This window comes from Thamnophis sirtalis, unplaced genomic scaffold (assembly GCF_051295495.1).
Source record: "Thamnophis sirtalis isolate CommonGarterSnake01/CBP01778 unplaced genomic scaffold, rThaSir2_p1.2 scaffold_15, whole genome shotgun sequence".
Lineage (NCBI taxonomy): Eukaryota > Metazoa > Chordata > Lepidosauria > Squamata > Natricidae > Thamnophis > Thamnophis sirtalis.
The window spans coordinates 47,279,767-47,307,103 of record NW_028261395.1 but is presented as its reverse complement, the minus strand read 5'-3'; the positions used below and the strand labels follow the sequence as shown (position 1 = coordinate 47,307,103).

Sequence of the window (27,337 nt, the reverse complement as noted above, 5' to 3'; positions counted from 1 at the left end):
AGCCCGACGGAGAACGACCCAAACATCCCACCGACGGAGAAGATGGAGACTGAGAGGGACCAGAGAGTGGTCCGCATGCCCGGGGTGATGTACATCCCGTATCGGTTGAACCATGTTTGGTTGTAAAATTCTTCTATCACCTGCAAAGAGGAGGAGGACTCTACTAAGGCCGAAAGAAGAAGATTTCTGCCCCACGCAAGACGCTTCCACCCATCAGACCTCCTCCAGAAGGATTCTCTTGGGAGGGACACCACAAAGATGGCCTTCCCCAGAAGTTCCAGGAAGCCTCCTGAGATGATGGATGCTTTCCATTCATGGGGTTGCCGCCCATCATGGTAATGAACCTTAGACACACACACATTCTCTCTCTCTCTCTCTCTCTCTTCCCCTTTCGCTTGCTCCACCAGACATTGTGTCACCAGCCAGCCACGATGCTTCAGGGTTGTGTGGCTCAGCCTAAGGAATTCGTTTATGGCTTAGGGGTAACACCTCCTGGAGTTCTTCTGAGTCAAGGAGAGTTCAGGTTAAGGTTGCCACAGGCAGACGGTTGGTGAGAAGGACACAGGTAGAAGGCCAAACGTTTTGCCTCCAGGCATCTCCAGCAGGACCAGAAGATCCCAGCCATGAAACCACGAGGTTGCAGCCAAGTGACTCAGAAAACCCTGGGCGGGCTCCTCTCAGGCCTCCAGCCGCCGTCCCTCGAGGCCAGGGCGTTGCTGGTGTTTCCAGAGAAAACATTGGCTGCTCAGAACAGGAAGAACCTGACCTGGACACGAGAGGAGGCCGAAGGGGCCAAGCGTCCGCCTGCCTTGGTGTAAGCTGACCCCTTGCTTCTCCTGGGCCAAGGATCTTGGGGTGTTGGGGTTTTGGGAGCCGAGGGACACCGGTGTCTTTTTCCCGCCAGAGGGTGGCAGTGGTCCAGCTGGCCTGCGAGGGACGGGCACCTGGCCAAGCAGGTTAGAGGGACCCAGGAGGAAATAGGACCTCAGGGGCAGGGAAAGATGTCAGATGGCTGCTGAGTCACGATGGAAGTACTGAAAGGGAGGAAGGAGACGGCGGGGTGAGGTGGGCGTCTTCTCTCGTACCACCACAACCACCACCACCTCCTCCTCCTCCTCCTCCTCCTCCTCCTCCTCCTCCTCCCTCCATCTTCACTTAACCTTCTCCTTTCTCTCCTTCTCTTTCTCCTTCCTTCTCCTCTATCTTCACTTAACCTCCTTTCTCTCATTCTCCTCCTCCTCTTTCTCCTCCATCTTCATTTAACCTTCTCCTTTCTCTCCTCCTCCTCCTCCTCCTCCTCCTCCTCCTCCTCCTCCTCCTCCTCCTCCTCCATCTTCCCTTCTTTCTCTCATTCTCCTCCTTCTCTTTCCCCTACTTTCCACCTTAAATGTTCTCTCCTTCTCCTTCACATTCTTCATCTCCTCACACCTTCTCTTCCTCCTCCTGGGAAGTCGCCCATACAATCTGTTGTTGTAGGCTCACCTCTCTTTGTCCTGCTTTCCTTTCCAGCAGGGTGTCCTTTTTGGGTGTGTGTTGTGTGTGTTGTGTGTGTGTAAACACACCAAAGAGGATGGGTGGGTGTGGGAGGATCAGGGTGGAAGCTGCATTCCCCCAGATCTGGGTGTGGGTGGTCAAGGCAGGTTTCCCCGCTTCTTTGAAGCTCCTCCGGACTCCAGGGGTTGGGCCCAATCCTGCCCTGTGTAACCATGTTCTCCTTGGAAGACGCACGGACACAACGCCTGTGTCTTTGCGCCTGTCTCTGCGAAGGGGAAGCACCGCAGCCCCGCTATGAAGTGTCCCAGGTCCTTTCCAGGCTCAAAGGCGCAACAGCGCCTTCCGCCTCTGAGAGAAACCCATGGTTTGTTGAGCAAAATAGCAATAGCAATAGCAATAGCAGTAGACTTATATCCCGCTTCATAGGGCTTTCAGGCCTCTCTAAGCGGTTTACAGAGAGTCAGCATATTGCCCCCAACAATCTGGGTCCTCATTTTACCCACCTCGGAAGGATGGAAGGCTGAGTCAACCTTTGAGCCCGGTGAGATTTGAACCGCTGACCTGCTGATCTAGCAGTAGCCTGCAGTGCTGCATTTAACCACTGCGCCACCTTGGCTCTTAAGCACCATCCGCTGGGAAGACGCCACACATCAAATCTCTTTGGGCGCAGGGGGAGAAGGCCAGCCTGCCTCCTTGCTAGTCCTCCCCGATTCCGAATCAGCATTTCCTCCAAGCCTTTGGAGGGCTGAAGGCAAAGCCCCCCGGGAGGGCAGGGAGCAGGGAGCTCCCGATCCGAAGCGCCCAGCCCAGATTAGGCAGCTCTTCCAAGGCCTCCCTGTCGCTTTCCCTGGGGCGCGGGAGTCTGGCCAAGAGGCTGCCGGAGGATGATGCAACCAGCCAAGCAATGAACTTCGGCCTCCTGTCCTTGGCCGGAGGGCAGGCGGAGTCCCGGTCAGGGGGGGACGAAGGAGGCACCTTGAGTGGGGCTCCATTGTTCCCGGGTGAAAGCAAGGAATCGAACCCGTGACCTGCTTGTTCCACTGTTGTGTCATCGCCGTTCCCTTCATCTGTTTTTCGTTTCCAATCTTCTTCTCCTGACTTTCTTTCCCCCACCTAGCCCAACCCACAGGCCGGGGTTGTGTTGAAGAAGGGAGGCGTCTTTTGAACACAGACAAATGTTTTTTTTTTATGAAAAGGAGGACCAGGGGGGACAGGATAGCAGCCTCCCGATATCTCTGGGGCTGCCCCAAAGAAGAAGAGGGGGGCTCAACCTCTTTTCCTAACCACCAGAAGGCAGGAGGAGAAGAAGAAGCAGGTGGAAACTCTTCAGGGAGAGAAGCAACTAAGGAGGAATTTCCTGATAGGGAGAAGAATTAACCAGGGGAACAGCCTGCCACCAGAAGTTGTGGGTGGCTTTTGAGAAGAGAGCGGGCAGCCTTTTGTCTGACAGAGACAGGAAGAGCTCACACTCACCCCACAGGCTACTAGGGCTGCAGAAGCACTAACTAGCTGGCAACTAGTTACTTACAACTAACTAGCTGGATTGTGGGTCTGCAGAGTACACCTTGTTTTCCAGACAGCCCCTGTTTGAACTTACGACAGACCTTCCCCCCCCCAAAAAAAAATAATTACTTGCAACCGTCTTCCGAAACTCCAGTGGCAACAAACACAGACACAGACACACAGACACAACTACGTGACAGCACTTCGTAAAGGGGGTTTGTGCACGTGCTGCTCATCCGCGACCCGTTGGGCTCCCGGGGGTGGGTGGGCGGCTGAGGCCAGCTGGCTCTTCCGCCAGAAGACAACGCGGCGGTGGGACTCGTGGTGCGAGGCGGCAGCGGCTCTTACCCTCTGCGGTGCGTTGATGACTCCGGTGTTGTACCCGAACTGCAGGGACCCCAACACGGCACCCCGACGGCCAGCAGCAACGGGGCGGTCATCTGCGGGGACGAAGAAAGAGACCCACCCCAGGGTTAGTCAAACGGGGAGCAAAGAACAGGGCAGCAACTGGTGGAACTGGGAAACGCCACCCAGCCCCGATGCCAACCAGCACGTCCCAGTTGGCACCGTTGAGTGACCTCGGACCCCCAAGAGTGACCGTAGGTGAGACAGAATTGGGGTCCGGAGCATTTTATTAAGTCCAGAATTACAGGATGACATTCAGAAGCGGTTCAGGTAGAAACCCCCCCCATATTTCACATGGGTATAAGAGGGGGGGGAGCGCAACAGCATCATCAGACTTGCAAGATTATAGTCACTTTTTTCAGTGCCATTTGAACCGTCACTAAACTGAGGACTGCCTGTGCTTTGCCTTGGCTCTCCCTAAGTTAGGATTTGACAGAAACAATTAAAAAAAAGAGGGGGGCTTCTGAAAAACCAAGTTACGCTCCCTGAACGCAAGCCAGGTTGCCCACAGAAACAAGCCAGCTTTTTCCCGCCAATCTTCCAACTTCCTAGCCTCCCCCCCCCTCCACCTAACCAGGTTATCAATCCAGGGCTTGTTTGGGCTGCCGGTTACGAGAGGTGAGCGCGGTCCGGCTCCGTGCCAGTAATCCGGGCATCCAATTCTCGCCAGCTGACCTAAGCGGCTTTGGGAGGCTCTGACGGCCCCCCATGCCCCGCTCCAGTTCTCACGCTCTGAATGTCCATTGTTGTGGTCCAAAGGGTATCGACGGACGGACGGACGGACGGAGGAGGAGGCTGAGCTGGCAGCCGCGTGAATCGGATTTGGGGCAAGCTGCCTGCTCTTAGGCTGCTTTGCAATTCCCTGCGCCCAGCTCGCGGGCACAAGCCGGCTGCCTTTGGGGCCAGGGATGGGGAAGGGGGAAAGCAGGTCCGTACCCCCGCCCCCCCCCCCAAAAAACCCCAGGCCTCAAAAGCTGGAGAAACTTCTTCCCCCTCATTTTCTTTCCACAAAACCATTCAATATTTTTTTTTTTGTTTTGAGTCCCAAGTCCCGGAAACTTTGCACGGTTGAACCACCCAAGAAGTCGTTAGCCGAACCCAGCAAGGACGCCATCTCCTGCCAAGGCCGTAAATCCCTGTGAGGATTGCCTGTAAGGTTGCCTTTCTGCCAGCGTTGTAAGCGCGAATGGTCGCTAAGCGAGGCCACCGATAAACGAGGACGATCTGTAGAACTTGGTGGGCAAACTATAAACGCAGCGTTTGATCTGCTCCATGCAACACGCTCGGTTTATGATGGGAAGCCACAAATTATTTTATTCGATTAATATATATATATATATATATATATATATATATATATATATATATATATATATATATATATATATATATATATATATATATATATATATATATATATATATATATATATATATATATATATATATATATATATATATATATATATATATATATATATACTTAAAGTCACAACCCCTGGTATGCCCAAGTGTGGGAGGAAGGTCACACTTCCACTCTCTGTCATTAGGCTCGTCACAAGGCTCGTCACATACACACATACATACATACATATATATATATAGTTCAACAAACCATTTCTAGACTAGCATTGCTCCCTTAAGGAGGGGCGTACCTGGCTGCAGGCCTCCCTCAAGAAGCCCAGGGTTCAAATCCCCCTGACAAGCTGCGCATTTTCAGCACTTGCTTGGGAGTCCCACCCACCAGTGGGGATAGGAGGTCACAAGCCCATCATCCCCACAGCCGGCCCAGCACACCGGCTCACCCTGACCAAGAATGTGAGAAGGGAGCCCCACGGGGGAGGTTGCTGGCGTGGCCTCCATCAAAGGGGCTCCGTCCGGACCCTCCCTAAACCCCAAGGGGAGCCTGGCAGGGCTTCAGAAGGAAGGAGTGGCCCATGGGCCGGGTGGTCGGTCCAAGTTGAAAAGAAGGAAGGGGAGGGGTCTGTTTTCCTAAGCCGCCCCACGTCCCAAGGAGAGCATTTCCTTCAAAACAAGGAGGCGTCCGGGGGTCAGAACGGCGGGGAAAACATTTCAAAGATGCTCCCACCCTTCGGCCGAGGGACCGTGGGAAAACCACTCCTGGATTCCGTCTCTTGGGCCACCGAGGCAGAAAAGTTGCCCTGGAAGGGGTCCTGCCACGCGGGGGAGGGGGGGAAAGGCTCCCCCAGGCAGTCCTCGACTTATAGCCATTTGTTTAGTGACCGTCCAAAGTTTACAACAGCCCTGGAAAAAGGGGACTTGGGACCCCGCCTTAGCCACGGGATCAAAATTAGGATGCTTGGCGACTGACTCGTATTTACGACGGTCGCAGTGTCCTGGGCTCGACCTTCTGACCAGCAGAGTCAACGGGAAAGCCAGATTCACTTAATGACCGTGGGAGCAACCTAACAACTGCAGTGATTCACTTAACAACTTTGGCAAAGGGAGGTTGTAAAATGCGGCAGCCTACATTTCACAGCCAGCGTCTTGCTCAGCAACAGAAATTCTGGGCTCAGTTGTGGTCGTAAGTCGAGGACCACCTGTGCACAGTGAAAACAAGAATAATAACATCAAAGCCAGGAAGAGGAAAATTCGACCCTTGGAAAACGGCCCTTGGGAGACTTTGGAGTCCGTCCTTGGGGGGCCGAATCCGCCCCTTGTGCCACTTGGCCAGGATGTGCCGCTCCCGACTCCCTGCGACTCCCCGCCTGGCTTTCGCACTCTCCCTTTGTTTTGGTTACTGACAGGTGTGGTTGTGCTTTCAACATCAAAGGCACACAGGCACCTGCGAATCCACCTTTGTCCCCTCACCCCATGGAAGGGAAGGCAGGAGCTGAGCCCAAAATCACACCACGGGGCAAAGAACACAGGAAGGAAGGAAGGAAGGAAGGAAGGAAGGAAGGAAGGAAGGAAGGAAGGAAGGAAGGAAGGAAGGAAGGAAGGAAGGAAGGAAGGAGAGACAGAGACAGAGACAGAGACAGAGACAGAGGGAGAAAATGAAAAATTGGGAAAGAGGGAAGGAAGAAAAAACTGGAGAATGAAGAGGAAGGAAGATGGGGATGGAGAGAAGGAGGGAAAAAATGGGAAGGAAGGAATAAAGGAAGGGAGGGAAGAAGGAGAGAGAGAGAATTAAAAATTGGGAGAGAGGGAAGGAAGAAAAAACTGGGAAGAAGGAAGATGGGGATGGAGAGAAGGAGGGAAAGAAGGAAATAACCCCAAAGGGCCAAAGTCCCAAAAAGTGAACGTTCAGAATTACAAAATAAAGATAAAAACGTTGTGCTCCTTTACAAAACAGCCTTCTGCCCCCACTCCCAACGCCCACCCACCCACCCACCCACCCACCCCCTCCTCAGAAAGGCCAACCGGGCAGGGCCCTGCCATGCTCTGCCTTGGATTTAACCTACCAACCAAAAGGAACGGGGTGTGTGTGTGTGTGTGTGTTGTTGTTGTTTGTTCAAGGGAGGCTGTTCATGGCCGCCTGCCTGCTTGACGGTGATGAAGGAGGAAGCTGTAAAGATCTCCAAATTCGATTCCAGGGAAGGGAGCAATGACACGGCTGGCCCAGAGCCAGCGGCAGACACTCCAGGTTTAGCGCGAGGCCCGGCCCCCTCCCTCCGCCTCCCAGTTGTATAATGCACACAACCACAATCACATGCTTTGCCAGGGACCCAAAATGACACAGCAGATTCCCTGACGGCAAACTTTATGATTACGATGGATTAATGCTTCGGGCCAAGGAGGAGGAGGAGGAGGAGGAGGAGCTCTTGAGACCCAGGAAGGCCCAGGTGCGAATCTCGCCTTCCTGGCATCCGATTCCCCCACCCGGGGGTGAAGGAGGCCTGTGGGACCATGAAACTTGCAGGGGTAAAGAAGAGACTCTGCAGGAAGATTCGGAGAGCAAGAGACAAAAGGCCCATTTATTCGGCCTTCCACCTTTCCGGCCACAGCTGCTAAGTTAGTCACACGGTCATTAAGTGAATCCGGCCCCTCCATTGAGTTGGCTGGTCAGAAGGTCGCCAAGGGGGGCACCACGTGAAACCCCCCCCCGGAATGCTTCAACCGTCACAAGTACGAGTCAGTGGCCAAGTGTCTGAATTTTGATCACAGGGAGACTGCGATGGTCACAAGTGCGAGTCCCGGGTCCCTTTTTTCACCCCCCCATTAGACTTTGAGGTGTTGGGTGGGAGAGAAGGGGATGCGGATGGGGCTCCCTGCCAGGGTCTGGTTCCACAACCGGTTTTGCTCCCCCTCCAGTAGCAAATGTGACAATCCGACCCCTCCCCAATTCGCTTGGAAAGGCCCCCTCCCCACAGCCCTTCAGAGCGGCTGCTGTGACTCCCGTCCCTTTAAACACCCCCCCCCCCCACTGCTCAGAGCAGGCCGGGACACAACCCCACACAACAGCCGCCTCCACTGGGTTACAACACAACTGTCAAGTTTGCAAACTCCCCTCCTCTTTCACACACACACCCCCCCCCCGCCTACAAGAAGTGTGTGTGTGTGGGGGGGGGGAGAAAACAGGTTCTTTGTTCAGAAAATTCTCCCCGCCCTGCAAGACGCCTGGCCTCCTCCAGCTATTTTCCCTCCTGCAACCTTAAGCCGCTTACACATTTAACCCCTTCAGCCTCCCCCGGGCTCCAGGCTCCCACTGCACGACGGCTACAGGCAGTCCTCGACCTACGACCGTTCAGTTACTGACCGAAGTTACGACGGGACTGAAAAAAAGGGACTCGGGGCCGTTCTTCAGGCAACCGTTCCAGCCTCCTCCACCCCCCCCCCCCCCGTGCGGGTCCCACGGTCCAAATTCAGACTCTCGGCAGCTGTTTCCTATTTATGACGGTCGCAGCTGTCCTGCAACGGTCACCCGATCCGTTTTGTGACTGTCTGCCCAGCAAAGTCCGTGGGGAAGCCGGATCCACTTAATGACAACCAGGTTGCTAACTGAACAACTGCAGTGATTCGCTTAACAACTATGTCAAGAAAGGTCGTAAAATTCACTGAACGGCTGTCTCACTTAGCAACAGGACTGTTGGCCTCAGTAAAGGCTGGTAGTCCCTGGCTTACGACCAGAATCAGGACCAGGATTTCCATCACCAAACCGGGCACTTTGGAGCGATTCCAACCTCATTTTACCATTTTAAACAATTCTTTTTGTTCGGTGAATCCCTATAGTTGTTAAGCGAGTTCCACACGGTTGTAAAACGGATCAGCTTCTCTCCCCCCCCCCATTTAATTCCTTTGTCCGAAGGCAGCTGAGAAGGTCACGTGATCCCTGGAGGCTGCAGCCGTCATAACTACAGGGCTCTTAAAAGCACCCCAAATTTTGACCATCTGCGACGGTCGTAAGTGCGAGAACTAGCCATCGGTCCCATTCTCCCACTTGTGACTCCGCCCCGTTGCTAAACAAGGACTCCCTGTATCACAGGCGGCAGATACACCTGCAAATGAGGCTTCTTAAAAAATGTTGCTGGGGTTATTCAGGGAAAGTGGGAGGGTTAATCCAGTGGAAACGGCCCCCTCCCATTCCCCAAACAGCCTCTTCGGACTGCCCCCCCCATAAAGACGGCTGGTCTGTGACACACCCGACCACGGGAAGCACACCAACAACAACCTCGGGGATTGTGGCTGTAGCAACCACCCTCCCAGGTAACCTGATGTTGCAAAAGCCTCCCAGGAGAGCCGAGAGCGACTGAAGGACCCCGGAGAGATTTCAGGGTGGGCTGATACAAACCAAGAGGCTTCTGATCCTCCCCCCCCCCAAAACCCCTGGTTCTCCTGCTTGAGCAGGGGCTGGACTAGAAGACCTCCAAGGTCCCCTCCAGCTCTATTCTGATTAATAAATTGATGGAAATGGTCATTATGTATTTTTTTCTCTTTATTTTTGTAAGCCGCCCGGAGTCCTTCGGGATTGGGCGGCATATAAATGTGTTTAATAAAATAAAATAAAATAAATAAATGGGTGTCCTCCTTGAGCAGGGGGTTGGACTAGATTACAGTGTTTCTCAACCTTGGCAACTTGAAGATGTCCGGACTTCAACTCCCAGAATTCCCCAGCCAGCGAATGCTGGCTGGGGAATTCTGGGAGTTGAAGTCCGGACATCTTCAAGTTGCCAAGGTTGAAAAACACTGGACTAGAAGACCTCCAAGGCCCCTTCCCACTCTGTCATTATTCTGCACAGGTAGTCCTCCACTCACAAACACTATTTGGGCCCAAATTTTTGGTGGCTAAGGGAAACACTTGCTTTTTCTCCCCTTTACGACCTTTCTTGCCACCGTTGTTAAGTGGATCACTGCCGCTATTAAGTTAGCAACGTGGTTGTTAAGCCAATCTGGCTTCCCCGCGGATATTGAGGTTGCAAAAAGAGGATCATGTGACCTTTCCCCCCCAACCCGGGACACTGCGACTGTCATAAATACGAGTCAGTTGCCAAGTGTCTGTATTTTGATCACGTGACCACAGGGAAGCTGTGACTGTCGTAAGTGTGAAAACAGTCCTAATGTTTTTTTCACGCCGCTTTCATTTTGAACGGTCGCTAAATGAACCATTATAAGCCAAGGACTACATTATTCTTATTGTTATTGTTATTGTTATTATTTTACTTTGTCTGTTTTGCAGAGAGTTTCTGCAGCGGAGACAAACGGTTTCTGTGTCTAACCACACTGGGACAAATAAATAAGGAACAAACTAGGGAGTCATAAATTCTCTTGCAAAACTTTCCCCCCAAAAAAAACCCCGAATTGAGGAAAAAGGGGGCCCCAATCTACAGGCAGGCGCCCACCCCGTGCCCGGGCATTGGTCCCTTGGCTCCAGAGGCCCAGGAAGGAGATTTTAAAATGCCCAGGCTTGAAATCCCACCTCTCCTACGCCTCCGCGGCCACGTAGCGCATCTCGGGAGCTGAGTTTGGCACGGTGGATACCCCCCTTGTGCCAGTCAGCCTTCGGGGAGTTTTATGCATGAGCAGGCATGGACTGGGTGCATCTGCCCACGTCCACCGGCCTCGGATTCCAGGCAGGGGGGGTGGATAGGGGGGGGGGAGAGGCATGTCCTGGCAGCCAGTGAGTGGCTGGTGCTCTTCAGCGGGCACACAATGTCCCTGTTTGGCCTGCAGCGGCCGACGAGTTTCTCTTCGCCCGCTGACCATCGTAGAGGCCGTTACGTGATGCAGGCATGGACAAGGCTGCAGGGTCTCCAAAGGGGGAAGGGTCCCATTTGAATTCTACCAATCCGCGCTTCAGGGAGGGGGAACAATAGAAGAACAGAGTGGCAGAAGGATATAAGAGTCAGAAGGGACCTTGGAGGTCTTCTAGTCCAGCCCCCTGCTCAAGCAGGAGGACCTTTCTTACGGAGTAGAGAATGACAGAAGAACAACAGAGAACGTAGGTAGGTAGATCGACAGGAAGGAGGGAAGGAAGGAAGGGAAAGAAAAAAAGAATGGAAGAAAAAGGAAGAAAGAAAAAGAAAGAAAGGGAAGAGAAAAGAGAAAGGATAAATTCCCTGTTCATTGTCATTCTGTTCACTTTTTTTAAAAAAAGTTAAAATAAACATGCCTACAGGGTGATGTGTTTTTGCCAGCCATATTTCAAATTGCTACTCCACCCAGGAATAATAATAACAATAATAATAAATTACTTAAGTCTCCTGAACTGATCCCACACAGCCCCTGTGAACTTTAAAAAAAAAAATAAGTTTTTTTTATTTCCAAATATTGTACATAGATAATAGAAAATACATTCAAAGGTGAAAAAGTGAGAAATCTTTAAAAAAAACAAAGGAAAGGAAAAGAAAGAAAGCAGGAAAGAAAGAAAATAAGGAAAGGAAAACAGAAGAACAGATAATGTGAGGCAAGCAGTTAAGAAATATGGATGGATCCATATAAATAATGAGAAAAAAATAGGTATAGTGTATGTATGTATGTGTGTATGTATGTACACACACACACACACACACACACACACACACCCCCCAAACTGGCTTCTGATCTTCCACTCAGCAGTTATATTTTAATCTCTATCCTATATCTCAGAAGTTATAAAATTCTCTTGACGCTTCTAATTGTACTCGCCACTATTACATCACAATTCTTTCATTAATCAATTTTTTTCCCCCTAATCATCGAAACCGCAGAACCATTAAGATCATTTTCTATCTTAAACAGAAGGAGTTTCCAGTCATTAACGGCTCTTAATGAGACCCTTTCCCTAATCAAATAAGTAGCCTATCTCAGCAAATGCTCAATTCTGGTAGTAAAATCTCCCCATTTCCCCAATAATGCCAACAAGGCTGAACGTCACAAAAGAGACTTTCGCTGTGCTAAGCCCAAAACAAGCCACGTTATGGACAAACAGCTTGGACAGGGGATCTGGATGCTGGCTGGTGGCCAAGAGAACGTCCACCTTCCGTGGCAGTCTATCTTCAAATGCCAGGCAGTAAGGCGAAAGAGGGGGGGAAGGGGGCACCAGCCGTGCTCTGGCATGTTAATGTTAACTTTTTTTCCAAATTTACTTGCCAAGGTCCTAAGAGAGTTTCTGGGACTTTATTTCCTGTCTCGTCCTCCTGAATGGGGTGCCGAGGGGGGTTCTCTGGGAGCAGAGACTTTTTCAGGGTGGCTCCCCATCTGCCAACCCTAAGACGCCCACTTTCAGCACCACGGAGAGGGGTTTTTCAAACGAAACCACTTTCCGAAACCTCTCCAGAACTCGGACGTTTTTCTTCCCACGGCACCATTTCAAAGTTCCAAAGTTTTCAAAGTTTAATAGCGTTTGAATGCCGCCCAATCCCGAAGGATTTCCCCTCTTCTGCAGGGCTGCCGTTTCCCTCCAATGGCGTCCCTGCTCCCCTTCCCATCCCACCATATTGTTGCTTCTGCCGTTTTTATTGCCGTTGTTGAACGAGGAGGTTTCCCGTTTTCTTTCCACCCCGCAAAGAAAAGATCAGAGGTTGAATAAAGGCAGTGAGAAAAATAACAAGCTGCTTTCCTGGCTATCTGCTCATGGAGAATCGCCTTCCTGAGCATGTGCAGAGTGCCTATTCCCAACGGGGCAGGCCCGGCTGACAAAGTCGGGGGGGGGGGGAGAACCCGCAAATCGGGCCAAGTGGAGGAAACGGTTTCTGAGTCAGCTGCCTCTCCTTCTGACTCAGCCACAAACGGCCGTTGAGGTTCAGGCTGGGTAAAGAGTCACGTTTGAACAGGCGAGAAGCGGGCTGAGCCATGAGGCCTGAACCACGTTCTGCTCCGTGGGCTTCTCCTCCCAGAATTCCCCTCCTATCATTTGCAGAGGATTCTGGGAGTAGAAGTCCACATCTGTTCCTGAAAAACCTCCAGCGATGGAGGACGACCCAACCCCAGGAGGCTTTCTATTCCATCCGTCCCTCCATGCTTCCCCCCTTCCCTCCATCTGGCGTGTGCCTTTATCTCTCTCAGAATCATAGAATCCTAGCACTGCAAAGGGACCTTGGAGATCTTCTAGTCCAACCCCCTGCTCAAGGCAGGAGACCTTACACCGTCCTGGTTAAATGGCTACCTTCCAAAACCTCCAATGATGGAGCACCCACAACTTCTGGAGACTTCCATTAATTAATTTGCCTGGGATTAGAGAATAACAGAGTTGGAAGGGACCTTGGAGGTCTTCTACTCCAACCCCCTGCTCAAGCAGGAGTCCCTGCGCCTTTCTAGACAAATGTTTGTCCAATCTCTTCTTGGTGCATGGAGCATCCACAACCTCTGAAGGCAAGTTTGATTCATTCTTCTCGCTGTCAGGAAATTTCTCCTTCCTTCTAGGTTGCATCTCTCCTGGATTAGTTTCCACCCATTGCTTCTTGTTCTACCGTCTGCTGCTTTGAAGAATAGGTTGGCCTTCCTCCCTCATTTTTGCAGGAGCCCCTCAAATATTGGAAGACTGCTATCATGTCACCCCCTAGTCCTTCTCTCCCTTATACATCCCCAGTTCCTGCAACCGTTCCCCCTATGTTTTACCCTCCGGCCCCCTAATCATCTTGATTGCCCTTCTCTGCCCTCTTTCCAGAGTCTCCGCATCTTTTTTCCCTATTGTGGTGACGGAAACCAGACGCAGCCTTCCAACTGCGCCTTCCCTGGCCCTCTAGCCGGCCGGAGCGCTGGGAAGCCCAGTGACGGTTGGAGCAATCGAGCAAGGCACAATAACACCCATTCACCAATATTTATTATTATTCTCCTTTCCCCCAACAATGCGGGAAGGGCAGCTCCCTCAGTCCCTGGGCCTCTCTGCCTCGGAGATCAAAGCCAGCCCCATTGTCTCCCCAGCCTCTTTGAAGGGGCTGGGAAAAGGAAATTTTAAATATATATTTATATTTATATATATATATATATCTCCCCCTCGCCTCCTTCAAAAAAGAAAGAGAGGCTGTTTTGCATCTGTTTCCTAGACTCCGCCGAGAGCAGAGAGGGAGGAGGGGGAGAGCGCATGCTTCTCTCCGCAAAGGGGGCTCTCCTCCCTCCCCCCCTGGAAAATAATACGCAGTGGCGTGCTCCTGACTGTCACGTCGTCCCACAAGCCCTTCCAAACCCAGATCTTCATCCAGACTCTGCCAAAATTCCAGTCCGGCTCTTCCCAGCCACCCTCGTGGTCCCTCCCTGGTCGGCTTTGTGGAGCTGAGGGTTGTGTGGCCGGACACACCATTCTTCTTAGTAAAAAGGGGGTGGGTGGGCCGAAGAAGCAGAAGCTGCCCACCCTTCCAAAGCCCTCTGCCGTGGGCTCAGCCACTTACACGAGGGGTGGGGGTGGGGGGGCTTCCCTCTCCAGCCAAGCAGGGGAGACGAACTCCAGAAACTGAGGCCAAAGGAAGAACCAGAGACAGCTGGGTAAAATGCCCTTGAGAAGGAAAAAAATGCCACATTTGGAAATAGCGGAAAATTTGGCTCCTTCAAGCTACAAGGAAACCAGGAGGTTCAAAAGGGAGCTGGGCTGCTGTGGGGAAGCCCCTCGAAGTGTGCAAATTCAGAACAGAAGCAGAAGTCCCTACTCCACAAGAACACAGAATCGCAAGAGTCCGAAGGGACCTTGGAGGTCTTCTAGTCCAACCCTCCGCCATTCAGATAAAATGTTATTCTTTTGCACAAGGGGTGCTGAGAGTTGGCTTTCTGCCGTCCCTGCAACCCAGAGCAAAGGAGCCCGTTTGAGACCCCCGCGTGCCGCTTCAGATGAGGAAACAAAAACAAAAGCCTTTACTGTTTTCTGTCTTCCTCATCATAACTCCCGCAGCAGCAGCCTTGAACCACTTCCGCTGAGGCTGGGGCACAACTTCAAGTATCTTTTGATGATAAGGGATGCGCTGGCTTTCAGCACATTAAAACAGAAGAAGAAGAAGACGAAGGCGCACGTGGGCCTAACATGGATGCCAGAGTCACCCAGGAAAAAAGGATCCTCTCCTCCCAGCTGCAGGGCTGAAGACCCCTCCCCTCCCCCTGGGAGCCCCTGCCTGGAAAACCCACTTCGGAGTATAAAGGTGGACAAAGAGATGCTCAGACCTTCCCCCAAACAGGCAGAAGTTTGGCTCAAGTCTGGTTAGGAAAACTTTGCTCTTCTCCAACAAAGGTGGCAGCCCTGGGCCATTCACCCCCCCACCCCCAGTTAAGCCCTGGAGTTAAAAGACCCCCCCTTTTTTCATCCTTCTCCTGCAATTTCATACTTGGCATAATTTAAAGTAAAAATTAAAACAAAAGGGGGGGGGGGAACCCAGCAATTCTGAGTTTTAAACAAGCAGCTTCCAAGCAAATACAACCGAGGCTTTAAACTCATTTAAATTCTTTCTTTCTTTCTTTCTTTCTTTCTTTCTTTCTTTCTTTCTTTCTTTCTTTCTTTCTTTCTTTCTTCTTAAATTCAGCCTGCTGCTGACTTAAACATCCCTGCTTCTTTCTCTTTCTTTCTTTCTTTCTTTCATCCTAAATTCAGCCTGCTGCTGACAAACATCCCTGCTTCTTTCTTTTTCTTTCTTTCTTTCTTTCTTTCTTTCTTTCTTTCTTTCTTCTTAAATTCAGCCTGCTGCTGACTTAAACATCCCTGCTTCTTTCTTTCTTTCTTTCTTTCTCTCTCTTTCTCTTTCTTTCTTTCATCCTAAATTCAGCCTGCTGCTGACTTAAACATCCCTGCTTCTTTATCTTTCTTTCTTTCTTCTTTCTTTCTTTCTTTCTTTCTTTCTTTCTTCTTAAATTCAGCCTGCTGCTGACTTAAACATCCCTGCTGATTTTTTCTTTCTTTCTTTCTTTCTCTTTCTTTCTTTCTTCCTTCCTTCTTCCTAAATTCAGCCTGCTGCTGAGTTAAACATCCCTGCTTTCTCTTTTTTTTCTTTTTCCTTCCTTCCTTCCTTCCTTTTCCTTTCTTCTCTCTCTCTAAATTGCCCATCTCCCTCAAAACAGGGGTCTGAATAATATAACCAATCAATAGAACAAAATATACAAATTAACATTAGAATTAAAAATTCAATTAAGGGGGTTTTTTTTAATGGCTTTTCTTTCCCTAACCTAAGTCCTTAACTCAGAAAAGGATGAAACACAAAAGTTTCTTTAAAAAAAATATTTAGTCGTTTGAAAACAGGCAGGCCGCAAATAAATTTAGCAGCCCAATAAATAAAAACGATAAACGTCGAGCCGCCACCTGAACAAGCACCGCACAGCCTAAAAATATCGGCTCTCTTGTAGTAGCCCCTTCTCAGACTCAACGAGCTCGTTTTATTGGTTCGTGCAAACTGATTTCTGCCGCCCGCTGCTTGCCAACTCAGTTCTCCTGGCCAAGCGTAAGCCGAAAGTGTGGACGCAGTTGGGGGGTCCTGATGGAGACCCCGCCTTGCTTGCCAATGTTGGCGGCCACAGTGGGAGGGGGGGAATCCTTTGAATCTTAACCCCCAATCCAGAACAAGGACTATGCAGACCCTCAGCCTTTCCAGGGTTAGAGACCAACTTTACACCAGCTTTCATCCTGATTAGTCTTCGGTGGCTTCTCAGGCCAAGCAACAACTCCCAGAGACCCCCCCCAAAAAAACCAACTCAGCTAGCGGGACTCCCTTCTGCCATTTCCATCGAGAGGCTTTGAGACGCAGGAGGAAGACGGGACCTCCCCAACTATCTCGCAAAACGGGGGGCGAAGTTGCGCGCAAAGGGCCAGGACGAGACGGGATGGGAAGTTTTCCCGGGAAGGGGCAGAGGCAGGGAGGCTCCCCAGAGGAGACCCGGCCCCGGCACCCTTCCCTGCCCTTCCCCGGCCGCGCAACCCGGATCTGCCGCGCTTCCAAGTTGGCAGGGCGGAGGAGGAGGAAGAGGCCGCGGAGCGCTCGGCTCCTTTCGCCGAGCCGCTTTTTCCTTCTCGCCCTCCGAGTCGCGCTCCTCCTCCTCTCCCCCCTCCACTCCTTCTCAGCTTTCATCCTTCTCCTCCTCCTGCTCCTTCCATCCCTCCTTTTCTATCCCTTCTCCTCTTTTCCTTCTCCTCTTCTTCCATCCCTCCTTTTCCTTCAAACCTTCTCCTCCTCCTCCAACCCTCCTCCTCCATCCCTCCTCCTCCTTTCCGCCCCCATCACTCCTTCTCTTTCCCTTCCTCCTCTCCCTCACCCAGTCGGGGACCGCGCGAAGCCCGGCTCCGCTCTGAGTCCCTCCGGCCGGCGCCTGGTCCAGGGTCCTGAAACCGCGCCGCCCGCCCGCCCGGCTCACCTTCCCTTCGGAAGCCATGGCTGTGCTCTGGCCGCTCCGGCTGCTCAAGGCTGCGTCAGCCGCTGCTGCAGCGCTGCTGGGGGACGGAAGAGGCGAGCGGGGCGCTTCTCGGGGCTGAGGCTGCTTCCCGGCTGCTCGGAGCGAAGTTGCGAGCGGCAAGATCGGCGATGCGAGGCCCGGCAGCGGCTTAAGAGGCGATTGGCCGGCGGTGGAGGTGTGGCGGGGGCGGGGGGAAGGTGGGGCTCACGCGGTGCTGACGTCACGCCGGCGAGGAGGGGGGGGTCTCTGGTCCTCCGGGAGGGCGTTGCGATCAGGGCTGGGGGCTCTCCCGCCCTAACCCCCCCTCCCCGGGAGGCAGAACACCAACCCCGCAAGGTTGAACCCCTTCCCGGATGCAGGGACGCAGAGGGGGTGTGCGCCACCTGGCTTCTTCTGAATTAACCCGGTTAACTCTTTCAAGTCTTCAAGGAAAAGAGTTAGCCAGGTTAATTCCGAAGAATCCAGGCCAAGAGTCCCTTTGAGCCCTTTTCCTTGAAGACTTCAGGACTTCAACTCCCAGAATTCCCCAGCCGACCAGGCTCTGGCTTCCCTCCCCCTCCCATCCCGCTCCCCAGCGTCGAGAGAGAGGGACGGTGCCTGGGGGATTCTGGGAGTTGAAGTTGCGTCCTCCCTCCCCCCCTCCCTCCCTCCCTCCCTCGCTCACCTGCCACAAATGGCCTGTGCGTCACGCAGACACGCCTGATGGCTCTAATTGGGGATTATTTCCCTATGGAAAGTAGCTAAGCGCTCCTCTTCGCCCTGCCTGCTGGCCTCTGTGGGAAGCCGCTCCTGGAGGAGAATTTGTTTTAAAAGGGGCCCCCCAAAATAACTCCCTTTGCTAACTTCTCTGCCCTCTTGCAGTAAGCCAGCGTTGCAAGCAAGCTGAGCATCCCACAGTCCCGATTCACACGTTGCCAACCAAGCCCCGATGGTGGATTCACAAAGGCACCTTTTTAAAATAAATAAATAAATCCTGGCTTCCCATCAAATGGGCGATGCAGAGGCGGAGAAGAAGAAGGAGAAGGAGCCACCACCTGGGCCTGTGCCATCATCCTTCCCAGCGTCTCCCTTGCAGAGAAGACACCCGTCCTGGCCTCCCTCGCAGGGTCGGCATTTACAAAGCAGGCGTACCTTGTTTCCCACCCACCGGGCTAAATTTGGTGACTAATAACAACCAGGAATAACGACAATTGTCTTGGTGAATAATCCCAATTCTGGAAATCTCCCCAGGGGTTACCCTAGCTGGGGAGGGGGCTGCTCCCTTCTCCTTCCGGGCGCCCGGGGGTGGGGGTGGGTTCACACCGGTGGTTCCTATCAGGACTTTCTTGTTTTGGGACCCTGTTGTGAAACTCCCCTTCCTCCTCCTGGGTGGGTTTTTTTTTCCCTTTTAAAAACTTTCCGATATCACTCAGCGTGGTTTTCTGTTTTAAGCCCGTCTGCTTGGCAATTATCTTCCCGTAATGTCAACAAGGAAGCTTTCTCGACAGGCCCTTTCTTCAAATGTCTCTGCCTTGGACAATCACCATTGTAGGTAGTCCTCAACTTCCGGCTGTCCCTTTAGTAACCACCGAAAAAAGCCACTTAGGATGGTTTTATGACCTTTGCAGCATTTAACCTGGGATTGAAAATGCAGGTCCTGGGCAACTGGCTCACACTTACGACGGTCCCCATTTGCGACTTTCCAACGAGCAAAGTCAACGGGGCAGCCAGATTCACTTAACGACCGGGTCACTAACTTAGCAATTGCAGGGACTCACTTAACAACTGCAGCAAGAAAGGTTGCAAAATGGGGCAGAAGCACCAGTGTCTCACTTAGCAACAGAGCTTCAGTGGTGATTGTTACGTCGAGGAATATCTGTATTCTCTTTATTATTCCATGTGTAATTGGCGTTGTTGTTGTTGTTTTAACACTTGTGATGGCAACAGGAAGTTTGTTTTGGGCTCCCTTCGAACCAAAGTTGAGAATTAGTACAAAATCTCAGGATCAAGTGGAAAAATCCTCACAAATCTCCGGCCGGAGGGCATAAAACCTCCCCATATAATAGAGAAAATAGGAATCTGCCTCTAACCATTTTTATCTCCTTTTGGTCTAGTTTCTAATAGTTTTTTTTTCTGTTGTCATTCTGTAACCGGACTGCCAAATATTCCTGACTAGCGGGGAAATTTTGCAATGCAAAATATGAACTTCTATTCATATTGCAAGCATGGGGTGGGAATTATGCCCGAAAGTCTAATTTTAATTTAACTACAGATTTGTTTCACTTCCATGACTCACTTCTGAAAGTCAGAAATTTAGTTCACTCTCTTTCGGTTTGAGAAGAGAGACAAGGGGCTGCTGGGTGCAATGCATGAGTGCAAGCGACTGTATTCTACTCAATAAATACATTTCTTCCTCCTCCCCCTGCCCCCCCCAACCTGGTGTGGCTTTTCCCTAAATGGCAGGTGACGAACCCCAAAGGGGAAATTGGTCCCTGCAGCCAAGCACGTTTTAAAAATTCTTCTGAAAACAAGAGAGGAAGTGACTCACTCGTCAGGACCCAATCAGCCAAGTTGCTAGATTGTCAAAGTAACGCCTTCCACACCTCTGGAGAGGCCAGCGAGGCTGAGCCAAATGGTAAATCTACTTCAGCCTCTCAAACGGCAGACTCTCGTGCTTACCAACCACCGATCCTCCAGTGACCTTCAGGATCCTTTGGGGATTTCGGTCAGCCCCCTTCGCAGAACGGTCCTCGCACGCAGAGCCATTTTATTGGCTGAAACGTCTCTTCCCCAAGAAATCTATTAATGCAGCCATTTATGTTAGGCTTGTAAGAAGCATTTTCTCTTTGCTGCTCCCGAAAGAGATCTCAGCCCATCCTCGGTCGATAACGCTGTGATGATGCCCGTCTGTTTTTAAAAACCCAGGAGGTGATTTGGCTGAAGGCAATTATGGCACGAATGCAAGTCATCCTCTACTTACGACCGCAACCGAGCCCAAGATGTACGTTGCTAAGCGAGACAGCCAAGTGGGTTTTGCCCCATTCTCTTGGCCTTCCTCGCCACAGCCGTTCAGTGAATCTCTGTCGCTAAGTTAGCCGGCCGGTCGTTAAGTGAATCTGGCTTCCCCACTGAAGGTCGCAAGAGGGGAATCACATGACCCCTGTTGCAACCGTCATAAATATGAGTCGGTTCCCAAGCGTCCGAATTGGTCACGTGACCAGAGGGGGGGGGGCACTGCAGCCGTCGTAGCTGTGAAAAACGATCTCTTTCTCCAGGGCCGTGGTAACTTTGAACGGTTGCTAAACGAGATGTTGTAAGTAAAGTGTCCCATCCCCCCCCCCGGCTCCTTCTGGCCCAGGTTCTGGCCTTGGGAGAAGGTCAGCAAAGAGATGCCAGATCCAACAGGTCTCTTGGTCAGGAGGCCTCCGACTGCCGGCAGCAGCTTCGAGGGAAACAACGGTTGGGAATCATGCAGCCGATGTGTCAGCTGGCACAATTTACCACCAACAAGCCTCTGTGTGTGTGTGTGTGTGTGTGTGTGAGTGAGAGAGAGAGAGAGAGAGAGAGAGAGAGAGAGAGAGAGAGAGAGAGACTCACATGCCCGGAAAAAGATGAAGCTGATGGGGATTGTCTGGAGATAATAAAAAAATAATGAAATTCCCTTTTAAGGAAGTAGATTTTTATGACAATCAAAGCTGTCATGTCCTGAGGAGGAAAAAACAAAATAGACCAAAAAACTAGACTGGGCAGGAAATTTGACCTCACGCAACAAACCCCTTTCGGCCCAGGGCTCTCAAATTCCTTTTATAGGAGAATTTGGTTAAATTCTCGTGTCTCCAGCTAGTTGTTTGTATGGCTTACTTGCAAACTGATGGGCTCCCTGCCCCTTTGAGTAAACCCCATCAGCCTTCCTCCATCCTGAGAGGTGTGGACTTCAACTCCCAGGATTCCCCCAGTCTGCACATAGGGTTGGACTAGAAGACCTCCAAGGTCCCTTCCAGCCCTAGGAATTTATGAACCCCCAGGAACAAGGCAGGGGTCCTTACAGCATCCTGCCCAGGCCCTTCTTGGAAACCTCCAGCGTGTGAGCGCCCACAGCCTCTGGTGGCCAGCCGTTCCATTGGTGAATTGATCTGGGATTATAGGAGAATAGCAGAGTTGGGAGGGACCTCGGAGGTCTTCTAGTCCAACCCCCTTCTCAAGCAGCAGGCACTATGCCGTTACAGACCTCCAGTGTTGGAGTCCCCACAAGGCCAATTGGCGAATTGTGTATAGAGGGAGGCCTCACAGTTACACACCGGATGTCCCTACATAGACTCATCTGAGCAATTTTGATAAGATCTAGTAAAGCTGCTTCAAGTTTGTCTAACTTTTCCCAAACAGGGTTTATGATTTTGAAGGCTCGGGAAACAACCCGTTTTCGTTATTTCTTGCCCGTAATTCCCGATACAAAGTCTGGGAGGAAAAATAAAACCAACACCCCCCCCCCAACTAAAAAAAACCCCCAGAACAGAACAAAACCGGTTCAACCCAGGGGCTAAACCCTATTCCAGAAAGTTATGGATTGTGTAATTGAGAGATGCCAAGGAATCCAATTATATATACCACTTAATGCCAATTATGCAGGCTTGTTCAAACTTTCCATTGCCAACTTTTTTTTCTCCTTAATTAAGGCAAAAAAAAAAAAAAGAGGAAACGTCCAATTTTGTTAATTCTGCCAGGGCAGGAATCGGCTCCAGGCGGCATGAGCAAACTTTACATCTGTGTTGGCAAACAACTCAGCCTAAGCTGGGAAATAGTTTCCAAAGATGGTTGCAAGAATTTTAAAATCTTCAATTTTGTCTCCCACGTGGTTTAGTGGGTCCTGTGAATTCAGGGCCATCGTTCAGTCAGTCAAGCTATGCAAGCCACCATTCCTAGTTTAAATCTGGGGAATGTTGCCTGCAGAGAGAAGAGAACCTCACGGGCTGGTTCTGGGATCCAAAGAACCTGCTCATCATGCGTATAAACGATAATAGCTAGGCATGTGAAGATTCTTCTTGCAACCCTGATAAAAGTCTGTCTGGCTTCAGGAATATAAATATAATATAAAACTTCAACCGGCTTTTACTTCTCTTCCCCCCCCCCTTTTTAATTGTTTCTTATGCAATGTTGATTTAAATATTTTATGCGCTCAACCATTTGGTCCAATGCCAGGTTTAAATTGTGTCTGGAAGCGGCTGGGGTAGGGGGGGGGGCTTTTTTAGCTGTAATAAAATTGAGTTGAATTAAGTGGGTTTCCTTCTCAGAATGAAGGAGGCCAAAAGAGAGGCAGTCTGGACAGGAAAACATGCACCTGGCTGATGCAACGGCTGTTCATAGACCAGAAAGCATGACTCAAGGCATGACCTCATCAAAGGAGCACACCAGCATCATGGGAACACGGGCGTGGGCCAGAAATGGAGACGCCGGCAGAAAAAAACCAGTAGCAGAGTTGGAAGGGACCTTGGAGGTCCTCTAGTCCACCCCCCTGGTCAAGGCAGGAGACCTTATAGCAGTGTTTCTCAACCTTGGGGACTTGAAGTCCCGTGGACTTCAACTCCCAGAATCCCCCAGCCAGCATAGCTGGCTGGGGGATTCTGAGAGTTGAAGTCCACGGGACTTCAAGTCCCCAAGGTTGAGAAACACTGCCTTATAGACTTATGCCAATGTTCCAGCATTGTCCGGTCTCTTCTTGAGAACCTCCAGTCAATGGCTTCCCTCCAACCGTTGGAGGGAAGCCATTCCACCAATTAATTCTTCTCTTGGCCTGGAGGTTTCCCCCTTAATTCCACTTTGCTTCTCTCCTTGATGAGTTTCCATCCGTTGGGTCTTCTTGTCCTGCTTTCGGGGGCTTTGGAGGATAGGTTGACAACCCCCCCCCTCTTCTTTGGTGACAACCTCTCAAGTAGTGGAAAGCTTCTCTCATGCCCCTCCTGAGCCTTCTTTTCCTTAAAACGGACGCCCCCAATTCCTGCAACTGTTCTTAGCATGATTCAACCTCCAGGCCCCTAATCCTCTTGCTTGCTCTTCTCTGCCTTCTTTCCAGAGACACAACGTCTTTTTTGTGTGTTGTGGTGACCAGAGATGGATGCCGTGTTTAGCATTTAGTATCCCGGGGAAGCATATCCCCACATTTCATACAGCTCAACGCCTCAGTGATGTATTGAAGGGGCCTCATTGATTAGGTCCATCATGTGGGCGTCACCTCTTGGATATATTTCCTCCATCCCCAACCTGACCCTTCGGATCTTCCAAAGGAGCCTCACACCCTGCTTTGATTGAGCCCACCCACCTCACTGTTGCGTGTCTCCTCCTTCTCTTCCTATTAATCAGTCGACTGATTGCTGATGATTAGTTTGGACAGCCAATGGTCTGAAATGGCCCTGGAGGGCTGGACTGGAAGGCCTCCAAGGTCCCTTCCCATTCTGTTATTCCCCCAGGATGGGGAAGGGATGGAATCCACTTTCTTCAGAAAGCAAAAGCTAGGAAAACAGCAGGGCCAAATAAAAGAAACTAGGAGGGACGTGGAAAGCCAGAAATTAAGCACACCATGAATTAATCGGATTGCAATGGGTGTGCGCCACCCAAAGCCCGCAGCTAATTCCAGCTTTTTCTTTGCAATGTTGCAAAAACTCCATTGCATGTTTGCAGCTCCTAAAACTTCAGACCCTTCGACGGGCGAGGGACCGCTTGCCAATCCCCAGCGCAGAGACGCGGAGGGGCCTCTTCCACAGCAAACCCACCCATTATTCCAAAAAGTGCCCTATCTTTGCAAGCACCCAGATCGGGGAAAAAAAACCCAGCCGAGCAGGATAAAACATGTCTCAATCCATCCGCACCGGGATTTTCGGGAGAAAAACACACCTTGCAAGCATCCACCCACGCTTCCAGCCCACGCCCTAAAGCGCTGGAAAATTTGGCAGAGGTGAAAATATCGGACGTGGAAACGGTTGGACTAGAGGACCTCCGAGGTCCCTTCCAACTCTGGTCTTCTGCTTTGGGTCTCCAAACGTGTGTGTCTTTTTTATATATATAAATAAAATATATAGATACACACACTTTTCAAACCTGATTGCACCGTGCATTTCCCCCCTTCTTGTAATTCAGTGAATTACAGAAAGAACAGAGCTGAAAGGGGCCTTGAAGGTCTTCTAGCCCAACCCCCTATTCAAGCAGGAAACCAGAGAGCGTTCCGGATAGGTGAGTGTCCATTTCTCTTCTCAAAGACCTCCCGTGATGGTGCACCCACAGCTTTTAGAGGCAACCCAAATCTTCTGATCTTCTTGGGGAACGTGATCTGCTTCACGGAAGTTTTATTTAATTCTTGCCGCTGTGCGTTACCTCCATCTAGGCCGTCCGCCTGACTTCATGCTCTCCCACACTTCTGGTCTCTGCAAAACAACAAGCTCGCTGGGACTTTCTCGGACCCCCACGAGGCCCCCCCATCGGCCGGTCGACCCCACACACACACCCAGCATGCTGCAAAACTCTCCCTTTGTCCCTGTGTGCCAGAGGGCCAGTCCCGGTGCCTGCCAGCAGCCCTTCCCCCATGGTAGGCAAGGCTGGTCAGCCCCCCCCCCTCTCAGCCCCCCCTGGACACTGCCTCCATCTCTGGTTTCCATGCCGACAGGCCAGGATCTCCTGACTTGGTCTTAGCAACCGACCAAGTCTGGTGCATTAGCTCTTCTCTTCATCTTCCTCTGATCCCCCCACTCCCCCCCCCCGCCATTACAAGCCAAGACCTTAGAAGGAGGGAGTCCCAGAGGAGCAATGTTAGGACTGGGAGGGTCCCCTGAGGCCATCCAATCTGCCCCCTGCCCAAATGAAGGCCTCTTGGGAAGGGGAGACCATCTCAGACAAGAGATTAACAGAGAGACCTTGGAGGTCTTCTAGTCCACCCACACACCCACACACCCCGCTCAAGCAGGAGACTTCAGACAAAAGGCTGTCCTCTTCTTCAAAACCTCCAGTGATGGAGACCCCCCCCTCCCCCTCCAACGTCTGGTGGGAAGCTGTTCCATGGCTTAACTGTTCTCACCGTCAGGAAATTCCTCCTTATTTTGAGGATGGACCTCACAATAAAGAGTACAGCCTAAGAGTTGGAAAGGACCATGGAGGTCCTCTAGTCCAGCCCCCTGCTTATTATCCTGGATAAATGGTTTTTTCCACTCTTCTTAAAGGGCTCCAGTGGTGGGAGCACCCACAACTTTTTAAACCGCTCCACTGATTAATTGTTCAATTCCTCCCTAATTCTAGGATCTGCTTCTCTCCTTCATTAGTTTCACTGCTTCCTCTCCTCCCTTCAGGGCAGTGTTTCTCAACCTTGGCCACTTGAAGATGTCCGGATTTCAACTCCCAGAATTCCCCAGCCAGCGAATTCGAATCTTGTCTGTCCGTCCATCCATCCATCCATCCATGGATCTGTCTGTCTGTCTGTCTGTCTGTCTGTCTGTCTGTCTGTCTGTCTATCTATCTATCTATCTATCTATCTATCTATCTATCTATCTATCTATCTATCTATCTATCTATCCATCCATCCATCCATCCATCCATCCATCCACCCACCCACCCACCTACCTACACACTTACCTACATCTATCTATCTATCTATCTATCTATCTATCTATCTATCTATCTATCTATCTATCTATCTATCTATCTTATATCCCTATCTATCTATCTATCTATCTATCTATCTATCTATCTATCTATCTATCTATCTATCTATCTATCTATCTATCTATCTATCTATCTATCTATCCATCCATCCATCCATCCATCCACCCACCTACCTACCTACACACTTACCTACATCTATCTATCTATCTATCTATCTATCTATCTATCTATCTATCTATCTATCTATCTATCTATCTATCCTCATCATGATCCTCTAATTTATTGAATTAATATCCTTCCCATTTTCCCCAGAGAAAACTCTGGGCAGCTCACAAACATTAAAACCACCAGACATTAAAATAATAAAGCAAAATCTTATATCCTTTCTGTGCCCCCCACCCCAAAAACCCCGTGCACAATTCAGGGGCCATGAAAGATCCCTGGGTGTCCATTCTCCCCATCCCTCTTACCTCTTCTTCCATCCCGAGGGCATCAAATCCTGCCCGGCTGTGTGTGTTTCACCTCTTTTCCCGTCCGTCTCCTCTGTTGCCGAAAGCGACCAGGGGTGCCACAGAGGGCCACACAACTCACACAGGGCGGGGGGGAGGAAGGTTCAGTTTTTTTGCTTTGCAAAACCAGCCAGCCCTACCTGGAAGAGGGAAGCCTGGTTTAAACCGTGCGGCTTAAGTGACGAAGGTCCCTCTCGGGTTTGCCACGCGGGGGAAGAGGCTGAATTGAACCCCTTTTTTTTTTTGGCCCACTTCTTCAGGGGCACAGCGTCCCGGCCTTTGGCCGAGCAAACCACCAGCCTACACAAGACGCCTCTGCAAAGGGCTGTGCGAAGCAAAGGGCACCTGTGAATTCAGGAGCTAAAATTCATTTCTCGCTCAACCGGTTGCCGGCACGGGTGGCTGGCCAGCCTGTCCCTTCCTCTTCTTGCACCAGCAGAGACCATCAGAGTCTTGGGTTTTCCCCCCCCCGGGCACCTGGCTTAAAAGCAGGGCCAAGGAGCTCCACACTGGTTCCAGAAAGCCCCCTCCTCTTCCCAGTCCCCTTCCCTCAAGGGATGCTGTTGCTGCTGCTGTTGGGGAAGAGGATTTACTCCGGATGAAGGACCTTGGCTGCCCAGTGGTGTCAGGAGCCTCCGTGGGACGCTTGCCCCGTGCTGGCTAATTTTAGCACAGCCTCCTCCATGCCAGGTCCCCTTGGCACGGAGCTCTCTCGCTGGCACGGTGGGCATCTCTCTACGTGATGGAAATGTCTTTGATATTTCAAAAACTCCCTCCTGTCCCAGTGGCTGCAAATGAGTCACGCCAGACTCTTAAGAAATTGCAAAGCAAGAAACGGCTTTCCGTTTTGAATTGAAAGCATAAACAAGGGCAAAACAGGCTGTCCTCTTCTTACGACCGCTTGTTTAGTGACTGAACTTGCAACGGTCCTGGAAAAAAAAGACACCTCATGACGTGTCCTTCCACCTGTCACAACCTCACCAGCGTCACACGATGAGAATCGAGGCGCTTGGGCAACTGGCACGCATGGATGGCAGCGTGACAAGGGAGTCATCGTTTGTGTCCTTCCTG

The 27,337-nt window shown here is 51.0% G+C and overlaps 1 long non-coding RNA gene across 2 annotated transcripts; it reads right to left on the bottom strand.

Annotated features, from left to right (window-relative positions):
- Window positions 1–26,828, bottom strand: LOC148042626 (uncharacterized). Of its 2 annotated transcripts, none has more exons than XR_015695172.1 (3): window positions 26,228–26,828; window positions 3,346–3,437; window positions 1–140 (listed from the first exon to the last, which is right to left on the bottom strand). It is a non-coding gene; the product is annotated as an uncharacterized LOC148042626 (long non-coding RNA). The 2 variants fall into 2 exon arrangements; XR_015695171.1 differs by lacking the exon at window positions 26,228–26,828 and adding an exon at window positions 17,100–17,326.
- Window positions 26,829–27,337: the final 509 nt, after the last annotated feature.